Here is a 6000-nt window from a genome sequence, read left to right as displayed (position 1 = left end):
CATCCCACAGTCTGCTAACAACATTTCTTTCCACAACAATCAATAGGTGACACTTGTTGCACATACTCAAGATTTGTATTTCTTGATGTTTTTGGTTCTCTAATAACATTTTTTGGTTTCCTTTTCTCTTACTATATTTTTGATTGTACGATAAAGGTGCCACAAGTTTTGGGTCCTCATCCATAGCATCCCAATTGTCCCCATCTGACTCATGATACATAGAATCATCATTTCACAATGGTGTGTCATCCAGAAAAGTGACATGTGTAATTGACCATGCAACAAGACTAACACTTTCTACATTAGCCCAAGTGCTTGTTGCAGAATCACACATACTCCCTACCGCCACACCAACATTGATGTCCCTAAGAAATTCAAAGTTAACTGCATCAAATGACATGACGTAAAGGACCATACCTTCCCCCATACACCTAGTCCTAGCTTCATTTCATAGTTGAACCCTCTTATTTTTTCATGACTCTTTATCGGACATGTTATTGTGCACAAATGCTAAGTGTTCTCGTTCACTTTCACGTTTAGTATCAACAATAGGACTCATAGGGTTGATAATTAGCTCAATCTTCATGTCAACAACATGTACTTACTCTCGACTCCACTTCACTACACTATCAATTGCATCACCTATGGTAGATGCATCCATGGTTGGAAAGGGAAATGGAACTTCATGACACTTACAATCCTCTATTGCAATGATGATATTTCCATGACCAATGGTAACTCCATGGCGCAATCCATTTGGGGCTAGTTCCAACCACAAACCCATGTCCGATCACTTTCTCAAAAAGAATGAGCTCCACATTTGGACCTATAGAAAGGGTCATTTTTGGACCATGCAATAAACAAGAGAACATGTCAAAAAGAGTTAATACATCGATTTAATCAATATAAATTAAAGATGATCAAGTCACATGAGATTTAGCCAGTCGTCTAAACCTTCTACATATACTTAACTTTCTAATGTTAACCCTCATAGTTTTTGAGTGTATCAAGGCACCTAAACTATTGAATAGTGACAAGTACATTGGCTGTAATATGCTAATGTAACATAGTCTCTTGAACATTAAGTTTTTGGGACTTGGAGGACTAGTCAAATATCGTGTAATCAATTTTCGATAAAAGCATCACACCTTATGACAGTTTACATAAGAGTTTGCATTTATTCAAGTCCACATTTGAAGTAGTGTAAACATTATGAAAAGTAATATGTGTACTTATCTTGAATATAATCCAGTTAATATGTACATTGAGACATGTTGAGTTTTGGACAGCCAACCAAATCTTATCAAACAATTTTTACATAGGAGCACAACAGTTATGAACTTTTGTACTAAAATTGAGGGTAATTTTTGTGCAATGGGATCTTGGTGCTAGCATCTGGAACATTTGCAAGAAACCTCAAATAGCTATTAAGCTCCATAAGATTTGGTCGATCATCCACATTTCATGGATAGATCCAACTACCAGACTTTGGAAAGCATTATCTATACTAATGTTGACTATACATTCACTTTCATGAATACTTTCATGGATTCAACATATAAGTCCACTTATTCTAGTGCATATACTTGTATCGAGTTCAAATCACTTCTAGTGCAAAGGAATCTTGACACTAGAATATTATTTAGTCTTTGCAGCATCCCGCACGTAAACAGTAAGTCCCATGAGATTTGAACAACCGTCCAATTCTCATCCTTGAAGTAATGAGTTCACATTGTCTCTATTGAAGATATTTGTAACATGTCGTGACGCCACATGATAGCATCTTGAACCTTTTCAAACCAACTTAGCTATCACTCAATCCCCATGAGATTTGGACAATTGTCCAAATCTTGCATAGTAATTATCATATATTATCAACCTTCATCCTTTCTAAGGGGTGTCAAGGTATCTAGACCAATATGCATATTTGTGCTCAAGATAACAAGATTTCTTTGAGCATCAAGAAAATTGAGATATGGGCGGCCATCCAATTCTTTAAAAACTATTTTTTCATAGAAGCACTAAGCTTAGTAAGACAATGCACCAGAGTCCACACGACCTCAAGTGCAATGGAAGATTGGTAGTAGCATACTCAATCTTTGCAAGAAAACTCCATGAGATTTGGTCAGCCATCTAAATATAATGTTTAATTATCACTCCATGCAATTAGTACTCATCCCTTGCAAAATGTGAATGTATCCAGACTACTAGAAATTAGTTAGGGCTAAGTTAGTTTGAACTTACCATAGTTTTTATGAACTTATGAAGAGTTTTAATACATGAGATCACATTGGTTCTAGTGCAAATATTTGTAATGTGCTCGGGACCATATGGCAGTATCTTGAACCTTTGCAAGCCAACCTAGATATCAATCAATTTTGATGAGATATGGCTATTGAAAAATCTCATCCAAATGCATCATCATGTGCTATCAGCCCTCATCCCTTTTAAGATATGTCATGGTATCCATAGTGGTGAATGTAATGGAAGGAAAATATGCATACTTATGCTAAGGATAACAAGATTTTTGTGAGCATCAAAATAATGAAGAATTGGATGGCTATCTAATTCTTGTGCAACTATTTTTTGATAGAAGCTTTGAAAATAATGAGGCGTTACACTAGAGTCCACATGAGCTCAGGTGCAAGGGAAGCTTCACAATAGTATATTGAGTCTTTGCAAGAAAAATACTTGAAAAATTATCAAGTTCCATGAGATTTGGCTAGTTATCTAGATCTCATGCATAATCATCACTTCATGCTATCAATCCTTACCCCTTGTCAGATGCTATTGCATCCATACTACCCAACATTGGCAAGGAGCTAGGTAAACTTGGTTTGGATTCCCCATACTTCCCATGAACATATTGAGGGTTTTAACACATGGGTTCTAGTGCACAAATTTGTAACATGACTTGAAACTATATGGTAGCATCTTGGACCTTTGCAAGCCATCTTAGCTACTAACAAATTATCATGAGATATGGCTAGTCATCCAAATCTCATGCAAACATATTAGCATGTGCTATCAACCCTCATAGTTCTCGAGGGATGTTAAGGTATACAATCCAATGGATGTAATGGAATACTACTATGCATGCTTATGCTAAGGATAACAGGATTTCCCTGAGCATCAAGAGAATTGAGACTTGGAAAATGGTCCAATTCTTGTGCAAGTATGTTATTGATAGAAGCACCAAGCTTAACGACGCACTACATTAGAGTTGACATGAGTTCAATGGCAAAGGAAGCTTTGCATTACCATATCTTTTCTTTGCAAGAAAACGTGACCAATTATCAAGTTTCATGAGATTTGACAAGTCGTCCTAATCTCATGCATAGTTATCACTTCAATCTATCAACCCTTACACCTTGCCAGATGCTATTGCATCAAGACTACCTAACATTGGCAAGGCGCTATGTAAACTTAATTTAAATTTACCATAGTTTGTATGATCATATTAAGGGCTTAAACACATGGGTCCCCATCAATTTTAGTGCACATATTTGTAACGTGACTCGAAACTAAATGGTAGTATCTTGGACCTTTGCAAGCCAGTCTAGCTATCGGTCAATTCTCATGAGAAATTTCGCTAGTCATTCAAAGTTCATGCAAATACATTACAAATGTGCTATCAACCCACATCCTTGGCAAGGAATGTTAAGGTAGCCAAACTAGTGAACATATCAGAAGACCAATATGCATACTTATGTTGGGAATAACAAGATTTTCATGAGTATCAAAACATATGAGATTTGGACGATCATCGAATTGTTGTACAACTATTTTTTGGATAGGGTCACTGAGCATAACGACACATTACACTAGATTCCTCATGAACGTAGATGCAATGGAAGCTACACACTAGCATATTTAGTCTTTGCAAGAAAACTCGACCAATCATCAAGTTCCATGACATTTAGAAGCCTTCAAATCTCATGCATAGTTATCACTTTGTGCTATCAACCCTAAATGAACTAAGATAGAGTGTTGAACTGGAAAGGGTACTTAACTGAAAAGACTGAAGACTAGAACACTGGAACTGATAATGTATATTCAGATATGTATGCATAATACAAAAAGTACAAGCTAAGCATTATAGTAGAAATGGCTCCAAGCCCAAAAGGTTCCCATGATTAATGCAAGACCTTTAGAGATAAGTACAGAGGCTAACAACAGTACATGACAACCAACCCGCAACCAACCAACCCCATAGAATGTGTAATGGGTCTTATTTATAAGATTGTGTAGAGTTACTACAATAACTATCGTATTTATTGCCCGTCAGATTCTTTTGGAAGTTACTGCTGGTAATTTCTAAGTAACTGTTCTTGCCGCTGGTAATTCCTGAGGAATTGTTCCCGCCTGCTACATCTACATCCTTCCCTTCTTTCTTGAATTTTGGTATGAATCAAAATTTATCATCGACGAGCCAAAAGGAATCTTCTGCCTTCAAAAGTATAGAGTCATTCGTGATGTGTGTATCTAGAAAATCCACCTTCGGATTTTGATATGAGGAAGTGGACTACCCAGTATCCTTCCACTAAACCCACTTCCTCTTACCTTTCCTCTTTGGTGCCTCAGAAGGATCAGTACTAGCATTCTCCTTCTTGTAAGGTCTCTGACCCCAACCAAAAAGAGCACCCTTGTACCATGAAATGATCATAATGGAAAAAAGTTACTATTTTTAGCAGTTTTCCAGATTCTGTCAGTGCCATGATGTTTAGAATGTTATAAAGCTTCAAAATGTGAATTAAAATAATTTTTGTGAAAAATTTCTAAAAATAGTAAGTTTTTGGTCACTCGACCCGTCCAGTCTCGACCGTCTCGAAAATCTGCACCTATACCCCGAATTTGAAAAAAAATGCATTTTTGGACCCCGGGGGCTGCTAAATATGGCAAGTACTCAGACCCGTACGCCTTAGTTGGAGCTTCGTATGGAAATTTACGGCATCAAAATCCGATTCGTATGACCTGTTTTAGCCTAGAACCAAATTTCCTAAAAATTGTCCGGGGAGGTACCGGGGGCCCGAGGCTGTGTGGGAACAGGTCCCAGCCCACTCCAGACCTGCTTTAGCAGCTAGGGGGCGCCCTCTTTCTTTGTGGGAGTCTTGGGGAAGCTGCCAAGCCTGCAACTCAGTGTGAGAGTCAGTTTACTGAGCCAACTAGACACTTGGCGGGTAGGCAACTGGACTTGCCATGCAAGGACTGAGTGCTCATCCAGATGCATTTAGCAACCCAAATCAATTTTCAGCTTGAGGAGGCCTATTTAAAGACCTGCACACACACACACACACATATGCTCACACACAGAGTGCACACACACACACACACACCTACACACACTCTGGGAAGGTGCTGCCGGAACATACACCTTTTGAAGGAGAAGCAAGGAGGGAGGTGCTGTCGAATTCTCGCCTCAAGAAGCTCGATTAGATCAGAGAATCGAGAGGATTATCAGCCCTTGATCACGGTAACCACGGTTTAATTAATGCTTTCTGCAAATCCTTTTCATTACCGCCTAAATTTCTCGTCTATTATGCTTATTCATAGTCGTAATTCTCTATAATTACTCTCTAAATTCTCATTAACCATATTCTATTATGTAATCATCATTCCATAGCTGAATTATCAGCCATTCTTCACTCTCGATTAATGATTAGAGCATAATTATCAAAATCTTCTCTCTCTAGATAGCATAGTAATTAATCGGTAAGCTAGTATTTTGTGCAGATTGAAGAGAATCACTATTGTAATCACTCATTAACATTGTAGCTTAATTGAATTCATTTCTCTTATGCATTAAGACGTAATTAAGGAGAAATTAATCCGTCAATAAGTCTCTAAGAATTGGTTTTTCCTCACACATATGCCTAGGGTAAATCTGCATCATCTAATTGCTAGGAAATAGTTTAATCATACTTAATCCAATTCTCTGGTAATTCCAATAGTGAAATCCTAATTATTCTTGATCATGTAAGCCGAGTAATTATCTTAGAG

Source organism: Adiantum capillus-veneris, chromosome 23, assembly GCF_014529385.1.
Source record: "Adiantum capillus-veneris isolate H3 chromosome 23, ASM1452938v2, whole genome shotgun sequence".
NCBI classification, from domain to species: domain Eukaryota; kingdom Viridiplantae; phylum Streptophyta; class Polypodiopsida; order Polypodiales; family Pteridaceae; genus Adiantum; species Adiantum capillus-veneris.
This window is presented reverse-complemented; position numbering follows the sequence as displayed.